Source organism: Pelobates fuscus, chromosome 7 (genome assembly GCF_036172605.1).
Source record: "Pelobates fuscus isolate aPelFus1 chromosome 7, aPelFus1.pri, whole genome shotgun sequence".
NCBI classification, from domain to species: Eukaryota; Metazoa; Chordata; class Amphibia; order Anura; family Pelobatidae; genus Pelobates; species Pelobates fuscus.
The window spans coordinates 141,108,003-141,125,012 of record NC_086323.1 but is presented as its reverse complement, the minus strand read 5'-3'; the positions used below and the strand labels follow the sequence as shown (position 1 = coordinate 141,125,012).

The following is a 17,010-nucleotide window of genomic DNA, read 5'->3' as shown; positions in this document are numbered from 1 at the left end:
CTAAGTGAGTGCCAAGTTCACATGAGTGCTTATTTGCTAAAACCAGGAGTTTGTGGAGAATTGACATGGGAATGATAAATACAAGGCCTACACAGCCAAGTTGTGAAATGTCTCCAGCTAAGCTATTTTCCCGCTTAGTTGCTTTGTCATAAAATATGCAAATCCCATTTTGCTAATAAACACTGTAGTTAGTATATGTGTGCGATGGTGCCATTCTCATGAAGGATGAGGACACTCAAAGAGTTTGAGGTAAAATCTCAGCCTCTAAAAAAAATAATCAAGAGATATCAGTGCTCCCAGATTCTATTAGATGAGAGAACTTTATCTCTTGTAATTAAATCGCTGTTTTCCTGTCAAGTTCAGTAGCAGAACTGATATTCACTTTCAAAAGAAACGCTTATCTAAAACAGTCTGACCCTTTATCTTCATAGATCAGCAATGAGCAAACTCTGCAATTAAATCTGTCTTGTACTGTATATAGTAGGAAAAAAAAAAGTTGGCTAAGAATTTTTGGAGTTGTAGTATGCAGCAAGTGGAGTGTTAGCGATTCCTGACTTAAGCAATGAACAGTATTGTCACTATCTGTTCATCTATCCCTAGAATTCTTGGGGCTTATCCAGCCAATACTGGTTTTTAAGGTACAATATCAGATAAAGACGTGCAAAAGATGTGTTTCTCAACAAAATGTCTTCCATTAGGATCAGATATATAATATGTCCTAGCTTTATTTCATATATATGTATGTATATATATATAGTGTGTGTGTGTTTTATGATTTCAAATTCTGACTTATTAAATGGAACTCGGAGACTGGACAGTGGCAGAGCTGACCCTCCCCCATACTGCACTCTTAGGAGAGGTACCAGTGTTATCATATACTCCTTCTGTACAGTTAGCCCTCTAGCTCCCTCTAGTGGCTTGTTTTACACCTCTACGCTCTGATACACATTTTATTTACCAAATAATGATTTTTGGTGAATAATTGTGATTTTTTTTTTTTAGGCCTAAATAAAGACAGTGGATAAACAAATACATTGACAAAATATTTCCAACTTGGCTATTTTGATCTACAATTTGGATTTTAATTAATCAAATTTCACGGTTGAATAAATAACCCTCTAAAATGTATTAAAATCTTGTGTTTCATCCCTACTAAAACACCCTCAGCCAAGCCAGTTTAGCTCACTGAGAAGACACAGAAGGATGCATAAGCATAGATTGGTATGGACTGTAACTCTCATAACTTTCATCCAGCCATGATCTGGCATAGATGGAATGTATTTGGCAACACAGATGTAATAGATTTTGCAATAAAGGTCTAAGTAATGTGTACGTAATCCCCATTATACTGAGTAATATATGCCTAACAAGACATAGTGTCATATATATATTGGGCACTTAGTCCTCCCCAGCATTTTAGTGAAAAATAAATAGCACGACCCAGGTGGGACTTGAACCCACAATCCCCAGCTCCGGAGGCTGATGCCTTATCCATTAGGCCACTGGGCCACTACAATAACAGCCCACTAGCTTAAAGCTATATACACTAGTTTAAATCTGCATAATTTCCCTTATCTATTAGAATGCAATTTTATAAGTAACAAAAACACTATGTAAAAAAGCAAACAAACAAAAAAAAAAAAGCTGTAGCACTAACAAAAAAAAAAATGCTTTGGACACACTAAATATTGCTATCCAAGCCTCTCCCCTCCCCCATCCCCCAGTGAAAAGGTACTGATGGCAGAGGTTTTAATATGCAAATTGAAAATCGATTCTCTAACAGAGATACCACAACTAATGTGCATAACATGTACATTTGTAGTGGGCAGCAGTGTAGATACATTAAAAAGGCAGGCACAGTTAAAGCACCATCACTACCTATACTTATTCCAGCAGGTCTGGGAGCATGTCCTTCCTGGCATCTTGGGCAATGCATGATTAAAATGAAGCCATTTATCTACAAATTATGGGGCTCAGTAAAGCTCTTGATGTGGTTATGATAGTTGTGCTATGTACTATTTGTGCCTGTTGGAAGAGCAGCAATTTCCCCCTGGGCATTTCTCTTAAAGGGCCTACTTTGCATATAATACTACTGATTTCAAGCTGTCCTGTGGCTAGATCTTCAGCTTCAGGCAGTATTTTTGTCAGCGTTCCATTGTGATCGGTTTTATTTCTTTTGATTCAATACAGCCTGACATTTTATATTTTGTGTTTAACCCCTTAAGGACACATGCCATGTGTGACATGTCATGATTCCCTTTTATTCCAGAAGTTTGGTCCTTAAGGGGTTAAATGACTGAACAGTGATGCCTACTGACTCCATACCTAACACAACATTTAGTTTAAATAAAATATAAAAAGGGGGAAATTAGTAAAAATCTATCATTTTCAATGTAATTATGAAAATTTGCATACAAGAGCTACAATTCATTGACGTGGAGCCCCATGAAATTCAATCTCCTGGCATGTCACTGTGAGGCTTACTGCACATGTGACCCACGCTGTGATTATTGTGCTGACCCTGAATCAGTGAAATCAGTGAAATGATGGGATGTGAGGTCAGCAGTTCCACTTGTATATTAGTAATTGTTATTATCATTCACATAGCACCAACATATGCCGCAGCACTTTACATTATAAAGAGGGAAATTTAACAATAGAAGAGACGATTACAAACTGTTCCAGGAACAGTTGATGAGGACCCTGTTCGAAAGAGCTTACAATCTAAATATTGGAGAGCATACCTCCCATGTGTCCCTAATCAATGGAGCAGTCCCTATTTTTGGCCCAAGTCCCTCTGTCCCGCTTTTCTATCCTAATGACCCTCTTTTCTAGGAGCTCAATATTGTTTTGTCTGAGTGTATAACATAGCTCCACAGCAACAATATAATTATTGTTAGTATTATTTTATTATTTATATACCACTACGGAATTTGCTGGCGCTATATAAATAATAAAATAATAATAATAATAACAATACTGCCAGTAATGTGTCTTTAAACTATTATAAATGTGTTTAGAAATCAGTATGTGTGAATAAGATACATTGTTCTTGTTCTAAATTACATTCTTGTTGCATACATTGTTATTAAAGGGACACTGTAGTCACCTGAACAACTTTAGCTTAATGAAGCCGTTTTGGTGTATAGAACATGTCCCTGCTGCCTCACTGCTCAATCCTCTGCCATTTAGGAGTTAAATCCCTTTGTTTATGAACCCTAGTCACACCTCCCTGCATGTGACTTGCACAGCCTTCCATAAACACTTCCTGTAAAGAGAGCCCTATTTAGGCTTTCTTTATTGCAAGTCTGTTTAATTAAGATTTTCTTATCCCTTGCTATGTTAATAGCTTGCTAGACCCTGCAAGGGCCTCCTGTATGTGATTAAAGTTCGATTTAGAGATTGAGATACAATTATTTAAGGTAAATTACATCTGTTTCAAAGTGAAACCAGTTTTTTTTTCATGCAGGCTCTGTCAATCATAGCCAGAGGAGGTGTGGCTAAGGCTGCATAAACAGAAACAAAGTGATTTAACCCCTTCAGGACCGGCCTGTTTTTGCGATGTTTGTACGTTAAGGACCAGAGCAGTTTTAACACTTTTGTGGTGTTTGTGTTTAGCTGTAATTTTCCGCTCTCTCATTTACGGTTCCCATACAAGTTATATATTGTTTTTTTCAGGACAAAAGGGGCTTTCTTTACATACCATTATTTGTATTATGTCCAATATTGTATTTAAAAAAAATAATAAAATATGGTGAAAAATTAAAAAAAAAACATGTTTTTGGACTTTTACTTGAAAAATCTTTTACTTATCTACAAAAGCTAATGAAAAAAACTGCTAAATAGATTCAAAATTTTGTCCCGAGTTTAAAAACACCCAGTGTTTACATGCTTTATTGCTTTTTTTTGCAAGTTATAGGCCTGTAAATACAAGTAGGAAATTGCGGTTTCAATATATATATATATTTTAAATGTATCAATAGTGACATTGTTACACCGTTATCTGTCATAAATCCCCGAAACACACCTAACATGTACATATTTTTTAAAGTAGACAACCCAGTGTATTCAAAATGGGGTATGTCCAGTCTTTTTTAGTAGCCACCTAGTCACAAACACTGGCCAAAGTTAGCATTTATATTTGTTTGTGTGTTAAAAATGCAAAAAACGCTAACTTTGGCCGGTGTTTGTGACTAAGTGGCTACTAAAAAAGGCTGAACATACCTCATTTGCAATACCTTGGGTTGTCTTCTTTTGCAAATGGTATGCCATCATGGGGCTAATTCTCATTCCTTGGCTACCATACGCTCTCAAAGGCAACCTAACCAATCTGATAAATTTCAATAAAAAAAAAAAAAGTAAAATCAAGCCTTATATTTGACCCTGTAACTTTCACAAACACTATAAAACCTCTACATGTGGGGTACTGTTATACTCAGGAGACTTCGCTGAACACAAATATTAGTGTATCAGAACAGTAAAATATATCACAGCAATAATATCCTCAGTGAAAGAGCTGTTTGTGTGTGAAAAATGTAAAAAACTTCACTTTCACTGACAATATCATCGCTGTGATATGTTTTACTGTTTTGAAACACTAATATTTGTGTTCAGCGAAGTCTCCCGAGTAAAACAGTACCCCCATGTACAGGATTTAGGGTGTCATAGAAAGTTACAGGGTTAAACACAGTGCTAGCAAATTAAATTATCTGGACTTTTGGCCTGGGTTGGCAGGCAGGTCCCTCAAATTGCAATCATTAAAATTACTTAATTAGGTAAAAATATTACATAAATATGCACGTAGAATTTTAATATATATACATATTTATATATTTGACGTCTACGTGTATATTTATGAAATTATTTATGTAATTATGTATGTGGACATATGTATATTTCGTATTATTTTTATTTATTTATTTATACATAGATATATATATCATTACATTCTAAGTGTATTTTGATATAAATATATATATATCAATATCAAAATACTGTTAGAATAAAATTGCATATGTATATATAATTTTTTTTTAATTATTAAAAATTATATTTATTTTTTGTTATTTATTTTTATTAACATATTATTTGTATTTTATAATAATATATATATACCATATATATAGCAATTATATATATTGTATATATTCGTGTGTAATTTAAATATAAGTGTATTTTTATATTAATATACGTATATATAAATATAAAAATACACTTAATATGACATTATATATATGATACATATACATATATTATATATAGATATAATACATGTATATATATCATATATATATATACACATATTATTATTATTTTTTTTACACTGATTTTACACTTTTTTTTTTTAACTTTATTTTTTGGATTTTTCACTTGCAGGGAGACTGCCTGTCAGCACAGACAGTCCCCCTGCAGGCAGATACACAGACACCTATTGCGGTCATGTGATCGAGTGATCACATGGCCGCAGGGTCCTGATCTGCCGAGGGGGGACTGCCCGGGCAGACAGGCAACCCCCCTGGACCGGGTGGAGCACTGATCGCCGCCGTGGGACCGACGGCGATCAGGTAAGTAGCCCCAGACCGTTATGACGGTTCAGGACCGTCAGCGGTCCAAACGCATGTTTTACCGCTGACGGTCCTGAACCGTCAGCGGTCCTGAAAGGGTTAACTCCTAAATGACAGGGAATTGAGCAGTGAAATTGCAGTTGAAATTTCTCAGAACATTCCTGCCCCTGGCTACACCCCCAATCACACCCTTAAAATTACAGTGTCCCTCTTTGTCCATTTAAAAATGCTAAGAGGCATGGGAGAGGGACTGAATTAGACAGCAGCTGCTGTCCATTACTGTAACTGCTACGTAACTTGAGCAGGCATGGATATACCGGTATATGTCAAAGTGCTGTCCTATAATTTAAGGAAACCTAGCGCTAGCTCTAAGTTGAAAAAAATAAAGATATGTAATGGTGAAGCATATATTATGAGAAAGTAATACCATCTTGGCATTCTGGGGTAACTCAAAGCTCTCATCCTTATAATAATGTCTTAAAAAAAACACTCTATTGGATTATTTCCCCATAATGTACTCCTCATCGTTATGTTCTCTCTCTCATTCCCTATACCTGTGTATATATATATCACACTTCTTGTTTGGGGGTAAATAGGTTTTCTGGATCTTGAAGATGACAAAGCATGATCCGTGGAAACTTTTTAACATAAACTTTATATTTATTACCTGAAAATTCCATGTCGTCAATATCAGTTTAAATATGTGCAGATCACCTGTTCCTGTTCCATTTATTTCCTCTGATCATACTAGCAATCAATCTGTCATAATGAAGGGTCGCTCCTGCGGATGCAAAGCACACGCTGATCCACAACTGTCAGAGCTGCAATGCTAGTCCATAGGGGTCGTGAAACCATATCATTTAAAATCTCATCCAAAGAAAGTATTTTTCAGCTCACTAGAACAACAACTTGTTGGCGTAGGTTGTAAATTTATTTATACGCGAGAGGCTTTCATAAAAATAATACATTGCATCTTGTTCTAAGATGTTATCTGCTTTCTTTCAGAACTATGTCTGATTTAATTTACCTATAGTAATGGACTATGTTATACACTGCTAACAGCATATGATAGTTTTGGAAATACTATTTATTAACTTTTTTTAATCTTTGTAAATTACTGCTGTATTGAGCAAATCCTGAATGTATCAATTTGATTTACATTAAAAATGTTGCTGTTAAAAAGGGGCGGGCGCATAGCGGCCGGCGTCCCTGATGCTTAATGCATCCTTTCCCAGCGTGGGAGCGGTGGTCCGACCGATCCCGATGTCGGCAGATCGGCGGACCGATAAGGTAAGTGGTCAGAGGCTTACCCAAGGTTCCATAGGCAAAATCAAGGAAGGAGAAAAGATCTAACCTGGTATTTTTTCACATTTGTGCTTGCTTGGAGCCAGTAGTATAGATTGGGGACCCCTTTATCTAAGCTATATTGAGGGAACCCTCATTTTTAACATAATAAGTTGGGATCTATCACTTGGCCACCCTTTCCGTACTGCAATACGTGAGCTATAATCTATTCTAGAATAGCTGGAGGATCTACCTGTTGGCCACCTTTATGCTGTAGACAAATTCGAGAGGAATCCATAGGTGTCTGCAAGGCTGGATTTCCCATTAGGCTCCAGGCCCAGTCCAGTATGGGAAGTCTGTTTCCAGCTTAACTAGGCTGGTGTGGAGAGATAAGTTCCTGGAGTCTTGGTCAGTGCCCTCTGGAGTCCAGTCAAACTTAATAGCAGAGTTACCGGAACAGTTATAGAGAGTGTAAAACTCAGTGCTGTCCCAGCTCCTCCAGTGTCTGAATGTGAGGCTGGACAGGAAGTGGAAAGGATCATTTCCCATCTGCCCACTGACAGCCTCTCACACAGGAAATGCAATGCAGGAGGAGCAGGGGAAGCACTAGGTGATACACAATGGACAGCAACTCCTGCAGCTATAATTTCACTAATCTGACTGGTTTACAGAAAACATAGGAAGGTGACTACTTTGTAAATAAACGTTCTAACTTCAGCACTCTCAGCCTAAACCTGAAAATAATCAATCAATGGCAGGGCAGGCCACAGGGAGACTGGGGTGATGTGGGAGAAAAGGTGAAAAATAAATCACGTTTTACTGCGATCAGAGGTGGGGCAGTAATCTAAACAGCCAGGAATACATGTTAAATCCTGCATTCAATTACACAGCTTCACACACTCACTATACTCACAGATGTAAGCACAATACATTACAGGCAGAGCAATAACATGCACATACATACATTTATACATGCAGCTCTCAAATATGAATATGTTATTTAAATGTTTTTAGACCCAAAATTGATTAATTCATAAATTCATTATACTTGCTTCATCTGCATTTGTTTTGGGTTGGAGATTAGGGACCCCTTAGAATTTTGTGCCTACAGGCACCTGAGATGTAAATTCAGTACATAGTGTCTGTAAGGGTCGTCCACTTCTTTACCACATGTTGCTTTATGGTGCAATACTACCGAAAATGTTTACCATTAATAAAGTGTAATTATCTACACCTCAAAACCAGTACAAACAATCTCTTGTTTAAAGCATTAGTGGGAACAATAGAACACGCAGCCATGCTCATGTAAGCTGGGGTTAGAACACACTCATTGAATATGATCTATCTGGGCACCCCCTCTTATTCCAGCCCGCCATGACGGGAATTATAATCGCATTAGTTTGCTTTCACTGTGCGTTAATGTAATACACCTGAAGGACTTTTTATGCATAAAGTCAGCCAACTCATTCCTAAGTGACCTCTCTGGATGCAGTGGTTTTCATGGATCTCTGTGGCCTTCTTAGAGATTGCCCAGGGGAAATTATACTCATAGCAATGACAAGATAACTAAATTTTGAGATCTAACCAGTGAACACGTACTTTCCCAATGAGCCTTGTGATGGATAGAATCTTAAATGTTTTGTGTTAGGGAGTCAAGCCACGGACACCAGGGGTAACGTTAATTAGCAAGTAGTTGGAAAGCATAAAACGCCTTTGTGGTCCCCAAAGCAATAAAGTAATTAATAGCAAAATGATGTGGTAGCGTGATGCTTCAGCTGGACACCTCAATTAATGTTGTAGGTTTAAATATAAATAGTAACATTTGTGGCTTCTGGTTTCTGTACTATTATTCGATAGCCAATCAGAAAGATTAGGTCGGAAGCATGCTGGTAAAGGTTAGGAGACAAAGCGAGTGCAGTTAAAGGAAGTTTAAAGATATATATATTTTTTCAATTCTTTATTTTTGTAGTGCATAGTAATACAGGAGAACACAGACATTGTATATGATAGCATTAGAAAGTGGTAAGAGGGAGAGTATGATACATGTCTGAATCACTGCACAATTTAAAAAATATTAATAAGCATTGTATATATTGTCGCTGCACTGGCAATAGGATCATTCTAGCTGGCCCCCCAACAAGGTATTTATAGACATTCTTACTTGAGGATGGACAGACAGCATGAGGACAGCAGGTAAGAGAAAATGAACTATTCTAATGGCAAAGGCTGTCGAGAGATTAGGTGTCAATCAGATTCACAGTCCTTTTAGACTAAGGTATGTGGGAAAATTAATATTTAACAATGAACCCCAATTTGTCCCACAGCATCTCTCATTTCATCTCAACCGATGCACTCAAGTGGCAGGACGCAGTCCATCATTGGAGAGATACCTCAGGCCCCACAGTCCAGACACGTGCATGAGGTGCAGGAGCCATGTCGACATGGGATTTCTTGCGGCTGTCATGGCCAGCCATGGGGACGTCGGTATCGGCCAAAGCAGACAGCAGGATACTGGATGCATAATCAAGCGCTTGCGGTGGAGTCCAGCTGTGCCCAACGTCGGTGGTGTAGACCTGGACGCGGGCAGGAAACGCCGCTCGCTTCGTTGCCATTGTCAGGGCCGTCTTGCTTTGTGAGCCACAGGCAGCGTGGATGTGTCATCATTGGTAAGGCGTCACTCAATTTAAGTACAACAGTAGCCTGTCGCATTCTGAGCTCCAGAAGTCGGCAAATATGCTGTCCAATGTCTGGCTGCTGATTGTTGAGTTCAGGGAAGCACATGGCGTCCGTCGTGATGCCTCTCTCCACACCAGTCGCCTGTTAACTCGGCAACACCTCTTGGGCTTGTCACAGTCGGGTAGGCTCCCTGGAGCGGACCGGGATCACCCCCATCAATCCAATGGGGGGAAGAGGGTGCAGAGTGGATTTGTTTGTGCTCAGAATGCACCAGGCCAGGAGATCGGCCACCTCTCCAATCCGGTATGTTTCCCAGGCAGCGCTGCGCTGCTTGCATTAATTTATTCCCCTTTACTGGAGAATATATATGGAGCTCTCATAAAACACAACCAGCTTTCATAGAGGTCAAGCCCTGCCGCCAGTGTAAAGATATTTAAACGTATATTTCATTATCTATTGATTAAAGGAACACTGTGGTGTTAGGAAAACAATCATGTATTCCTAATGCTATAGTGATCTGTACCTGTGTAGTTGTCTGCCCCATCCCCCAAGTGGTACATTTACTTACATTTTCTCCTTTGTGGAGCTGCTTTCTGTACAGCTGTCCATCCTCCTTGGCTGAGTTCATAAATCTTGATGTTCTCATCCAAATGTTTCCATATATACTTTTATTATTGAAAGTTACATAGGCATCTGATCACAACAGGAATACAATACAATGTAAGCTGAACTCCGAAGCAGTCAGGAGTATACAGAATTCCAGATGTGGACAGTCAATGTGTGAGCTTGTGAGAGTGCTATCAACACTCGGATGGGGGGCCTGTCAGTTAATTTGTTGGTTTCTAACCGTTGTTTGTTTTTGGCCATGAACATGCTTTGTATTTTTAGAATTAAAGTACCAATGCTCACACATACTCACTGACAGACAAACACACTCACTGACAGACACACACATTCTATGACACACTCCCAAAATATTATGATTTTGTTTTATTTGAAGACTCAGACTCAGACTCTCTACCTTAGGGGCCACTATGATCATGTAATCTTCAAGCTCTTCTTGCTCTGCAAGCCCTGATTTACTGCAATAGCCTAAGTTTGTAAACAAGAAAAATTACACATGAACATGGGATTTCCAAGCTGCCTTGCATGCCATGATTAGTTGTAGTATTGATCATGTTGCTTTTACCGGGTAGTACCCCAGGTCTCAATAAAATTCCCAAGTTTTCAATTCCAAATGACACGTCTAGAAACTGATATTTACATTAATCTCATATTGCAGAACAAGCCTGATTAAAGGTAGTAAAGAATATTCTTAAAATAAAAAATTAATATTGTATATGTAAGGAGGAGTGTATGAGCTCAATTCGTCCCTGTATATGTAAATATAATGGCTGGCAGGCAGAAAACTGAGCCTTTCCCGTCACATCTAAAAAGAGCCAAAGTCGGTGAGACTGGCCGCGGCCACAAACTCATCCTTTTCAACGTCCCAGGGCTCAAATCGTGGGCGGCCTCAAAAAATTATGTAATTGCATGAGAGAACACCAGGAGAGCTTGGAATAAAGAAATGCACCCAGAAATTAGGAGGTTATCCAATTTGGTGAGTTTGGTGGCCGTTGGAGAATGCCTAATTAGACACCTGCCTCTGCGCCCAGCGTGAGTGATGGCAGGGCCAGTCTGGGACTATTTTGAGCTGGAGATCCATCTGCCCCTGGTGTACCCCCAGCTTTTGGTTTGTGTACTCCAGTTGAGAAACTAGGGCTTAGAGTATCCCTTTTAAAGATGATTGCCAGTGCAGGAATTCTGGTTATTCCACTATGGAGTAAAAAATCCAGGTCAGAGTACCTCCCTGCTTTTTCACAGGAGAGACTAAGGAGGTGCCTTCATCCTTGCGCATTACATTTTTAGGACAACTGACATCTAGCACCCACCTATGATTATTCATCCTTGCATGTGTTATGCCGCTCCTGTTGGCCTTCAACCAGTTCATTGTAGCAATATTAAAAAAAATAAAAATGCCCACTAGTGCTCGGCAAATCTGCAGGATCTCTATATTATTATTGGTGTTCTAGGTTGAATGGGTTCATAATTGAACAAGAGTTGTTTGTGTATTTTAATGCAGCTGCAGAGGGAGAGTGCTATAGGTACAGGGAGATGCAATTTGTATTAAAGGGTTACTTCAACCACCATGACTACTTCTGGTTTTTGAAGTGGTCAAGGTGGTTGGAATCTGGATGTGCTGTTTTTCTACTTGAAACACTGCACATGTAGAGTAATTTGCACTTGCGTGCCGGGGGCAAGTTGCACCTCCAGAACACGTAACATCGGGTTGCCAAATGTCAGTTCTGTGCATAAAATATATCTGTCATCAGCACACACTGTATGCCAGCAAAAGATTTAACTTCTTCTACCTCGCAGGCAGAGAATTTTGACCCTCCTTATTAGTAGTGGAATTCCCGCAGCTGCGACCGGGCCCGCCACTCCAGGCCACACATGGCCATGCCATGTGTTGCGGCCCCAGGCCCGCGCGGTAGAGCCGCCGGGGCCGCATTGAAGGGGTCCATTGGGCGCGGGAGGCAGGAGAAGGGAGTCCGAGTGGGAACTCTGACTTCTATCCGGCTGAGCCACCACTGGACCCCAGGGAAGTCACCCTCCTGCACCTAAAAGGTAGGAAACAGGAGGGTGACTAAACCATTTTGTATATGTGTGTGTTTGTTTATATGTATTTGTGTGTATGTGTGTCTGTGTGTGTGTGCATGTCTGTCTGTGTGTATGTATGTTTGTATGTATGTGTGTCTTTCTGTCTAAGTCTGTGTGTGTTTGTATGTGTGTATGTATGTCTGTCTGTATGTGTGTGTATGTCTGTCTGTGTTTGTATGTATGTGTGTTTGTATGTTTTTTTTGTTTTTTTTTAATTGTCGCCTTTCCCTCTCTTCCCACTTCCATTTGCAGTCTCCGAGGACGCATGTTTAAATCCTCCAATCAAAGGCATTTTCTGTGATTGGCATTATTCTATCAAACATGAAAAAGGTTTAGAGAACCCCTTTAAACTGTTTCAAAACAGTTTGATGGGGGATAGCGCAGTGTCCCTTTAAAGTCCTGTCTATGGGTGATCGGAATAAAGCAGAAATGCAAAGGTATCTTTGTTTTAATTTAGATTTCTGTATGTTGTTTTAATTAATTTTCTTCATAACAAAAAAAAAGGGGGGATCATCTCTAGCCAAGAATGCCAGAAAGTCGATTCGAACAAAGAAATACCAAGTTTCTGGCAGTAATGACATCTTAACACTCCAAGCACCATAACCACTACAGCTTGCGGAGTGATCGGCTGACATAGGAACTTCCAACATTAGTAGATAAGGTGGGGAGTGGGTGTCAAACTGCTTGACCATTTACTGGGGGGGGGTTAAGCAACTATAGCAAGCTGTAGTGGTTAAGGAGCTTAAAGTGTTCCTTTAAGAAACAAAGGAAACACAAATACTGTTTTGAAACTTGAGAGTTGCCTTATTTTAACAAAACGTTAATTGGTTTTATGGGTAGGAAGGGATTACATTGCTCCTTGTTCAACACAACAACATCCTCAGGAGATTTTCAAGCCTTCCAAGAACTTGCAATCCTAAATCAATAGCTGAATGCAAAGTGGTTAAAGTGTGACTAATGTTCTTAATGTCATTGGGGTAACTGGAAGGCAACAGAGGATATAAAATGTGTGCATTTACCTGCTCACACTTACAATATTGCTCAGTCATTCCTAAGCTTTCCATTGCCAGTATATTATAAGTTTATAATCATACTATTTTTACCATTTAGTTGTGAAGCTCCAAATTTCATGACATTATACAGACGTAACTTAGTTGTTTGGCATCAGGGCCGGCCCAAGGCAATGTGCTGCCTGGATGAAAGGATGAAATGCTGCCCCCCATCCCCCATCCCCAACAAAACCACACCAAGCAAAAAATGCCCACATCCATTATGTTATGCAGTGTGTGTAGTGAATGCAGTGTCTGTATAGTGGATGCAGAGTGTGCAGTGTCTGTGGATTGAATGCAGTGTGTGTAGTGAATGCATTGTGTGTATGTATAGTGGATGCAGAGTGTGTGTATTTTGTAATGGATGCAGTGTGTGGATAGCGGATGCAGAGCGTGTGTGTATAGTGTGGATGCAGTGTGTGTGGGGGTGACGCAGTTAGGAAAGAGGTGGCAGAGTGAGGGAGGGGGTGACAGGTGGTAGAGTGACTGAGGGAGGGATGGGGTGACACAGTAAGAGAAGGTGTGGCAGAGTGAAGGAGGTGGTGTTGGGTCCTCGATGAAAGGCTGAGGATCTGACACAGTTTGCCTGCCCTATGGCGATTTAAGCAGCCGCGAGGCCTAAGGGAGCCGCCTAACTTGCCTAATTAAAAAAATGCCACCCCTTTCAGAGTGTCGCCTGGAGCCGTGGCTTCACCACAGGCTATGGACGGGACGGCCCTGTTTGGCACCTACGACAGAATTGTGTGTTGGCACACCAAGGAATTTTAATTTTTTTGTGTGTAATCGACCCACCTATATGTCTCTCTGCACCCCTCACCTATTTGTGTGTCTCTTAACCACTCCCTGTATCTCTTGTGCATCTGTAAAACCCCTCTTATCGCTTGTGCATCTCTTAGCCCCCTTTGTTTATCTCTTACCCGTTGTGTGTATCTTACCACGTGCGTATCTCTTACCCCCTTACCTCTTGTCTATCTCTTAATCCTCCTTGTGTGTCTCTTACCCAGCCATATTTCTTGAGTTTTTCTTAGTCCCTTTTATGTGTATGATATCCACAAATACACCTATAAATATTATAGCATTGCTCTGGTAGGGGACCACCGTATTTCTCTTGCCAGTCTGAAGGGGGCAGACCACTCCCTCCCCACCTATATGTATGTTCACGAGTTGCCCTTAAAGCGATCCTCTCCCCACCCAAAATAAATTAAGTATTTCATCAAGATAAAATCTTGATTAACCCCTTAAGGACACATGACATGTGTGACATGTCATGATTCCCTTTTATTCCAGAAGTTTGGTCCTTAAGGGGTTAAATAATAACATTGACTGTGTTGGAATTTCATTGCAACTCTAATGTAGTCAAAAGATATCCTAAGACAAAGTACCGGTAAGGACTATTTTGTCTTATACTGCAGTCAGGTTTTGTCAATTCCCCAGCCATCATTAGCGAAAAAAGAAATTGTCTTGCTGTTCACGAGACCATGTATATATAGATGCTCCAACGGTCTCACGGGATCCACCATATCCATCTCGCGCATGTGAGAGAGTAGAGCACAGATCCCATTGTACAGCGCTATGGAATTTGTTGGGACTTTATAAATAATAATAATATGGGCTCTTGGCATATGAAGCACCAGCAGCTGAAGAGAGCCCCCCATAAGCAGATGGCAGTGGCTGCAAGGGATAGCTTCTGGTTAGTATATCTCCCCCGCACTGCAATCTTGGTCACCGCATACCAAGCGGCGATGTCAACGGAATTCTTTGCAAAATATGGTAGACAGAGTTGCTTTACAATGACTGACACACTTGCTGCTAGTTATGGTGGCTACAGGAGTCTGTAAGAGAGAGTACATAGAGAGTGCATTCAGGAAATATATTAGAGGTCCATGTTTTTTTTTGTCTTTGCAGCCTAAGAGAGGCCCAACTTTCACACACTGAGTACATCTTTCCCTTCCTTTCTCCTGATCTGGAGTGAGCCTAAGCTGTGTTTAGCAGCTCGGAGATCGCTACATACAGCCCATTCCCTCTAGAATGTAAGCTCATTGAGCAGGGCCCTCCACCTCTCTGTTCCTGTACGTCCAATTGTCTGGTTAAAATTACATGTCTGTTAGTCCATCTATTGTACAGCGCTACAGAATGTGATGGCGCTATATAAATAATAAAATAATAATAAAACCCTTGTGTAACTGATAGCAGCAGAAGTATACGTGCTATCCGTTTGTTGAACAGCTCTATACATTACATGACTAGGGCAGTGGTTTCCAAACCCCTCCTCACGGCATGCCTACCTGTCCAATATTTAGGGATTACCCAGTTGTGTCAAGCAGGACGGGACTGGGGAAAAAATTTGTCCCGGGCATTTTTTAATCACAGTGGCCCAGTGGCAAGGGGACAGGGCCAGAAAGTCAGTGTTCTATCACCATCAATGACAAGCACACACCCCTCAAAATGAGCATGTTGGTTCAATGCTCGTCCCACGGCCCCCATGCTCAGAGCCCTGCTAAAGAGGAAATGTATTTTTAAAACTATTTTTTTTTCTAAAAAATCTCTATGGCCAGGGAGGGAGGACATAACACTGCAAGCCCTGGTGGTCCAGTGGCTAATGTGGCTGCCTGGTGGGCCTGATGGCTAGTCCGGGCCTGATGTCAAGGTGTTTTTCTTTATTTCTTCCTAACACACCTTAGACACAACTGGGTAATCCCTAAATCCAGGACTGGTAGGTGTGTCTTAAGGGCTGGTTTGAAAACCAGCGGACTAGGGAAACAGCGAATGGGGGCCTCAACTAATACTTATCCTATAAACTCAAGCTGAATCTACCGTAAACCAGAATGAGGATATTTACTGGTGGTCTGTCTGCTGTATATCTTGCGTTTGCAAGAGCAGCAAATTCACAAACTTTAAGGTCTTTAAGGGTAAGTCTTTTTTAATTAGTTTTTTATTTATTTTTATTTTGGCATTTTAATGCATTATTTGTCAAATGCATGGGGGTGGGGGGTAATGTTCAAGGCTAATCACAAATATAAATAAAGATAAAGGCCAGCTCCTCACATTCTCTGTAAATTCCACGAAAGGATATATGCAATTAAAAACTGTCAGGGGAATAACTGAAATTTACATTTAAGAGAGAGAATATCAGCTAGACGAGACGCACAAATAAATCTCCCAGGAGGATAGCCAAGTGCATCTTCAGGGCAGCAAAATAAGGAACACAACTGTCATGTACCTGCAAAATCCAGCCAAGCGACGTACTGCTGGAAATTAAATTATGGACTGATGGTTAACACTTTAAAGTAATGAGCAATAAACTGAAAAGGATTTCAAATTCAAGGATTTGATTAATTCCTAGTAGGTGATTAACAATCTCCCCATATATCATTACAGTAAAATCCATATTTAACAACCAGACACAATCTAATATCCGATGTTTCAATCCATGTCCTGAGTTTGGGTGTTGAGTTGACCAGTAGATAACCTTTGTCTTTCATCAATGTGTAAGTGACCTTTTCATAGATGCTCAGCAATACATCTGGCTACTGTATCAATGGTTTTATCCTCCGTTATCTTGAAGAAACAGTATAACAGCAAGAATTCCAGAAATTGTTAAATATGTCACGTAGCCATTCTGTACTACAAGACACATTTGCGACTAAGCATTCCCTTGGTGCCTTGCCCAATGGTCCTATTAATGAATGCAGCAGATTCAGGCTACATGGCTATTGTTTAGTTAGGAGGGAGGGTTA

The 17,010-nt window shown here is 40.0% G+C and overlaps 1 non-coding gene across 1 annotated transcript; it reads right to left on the bottom strand.

Moving 5' to 3' along the window:
- Window positions 1-1,436: 1,436 nt before the first annotated feature.
- On the bottom strand, window positions 1,437-1,509 carry TRNAR-CCG (transfer RNA arginine (anticodon CCG)). Its single transcript has one exon. It is a non-coding gene; the product is annotated as a tRNA-Arg (tRNA).
- Window positions 1,510-17,010: the final 15,501 nt, after the last annotated feature.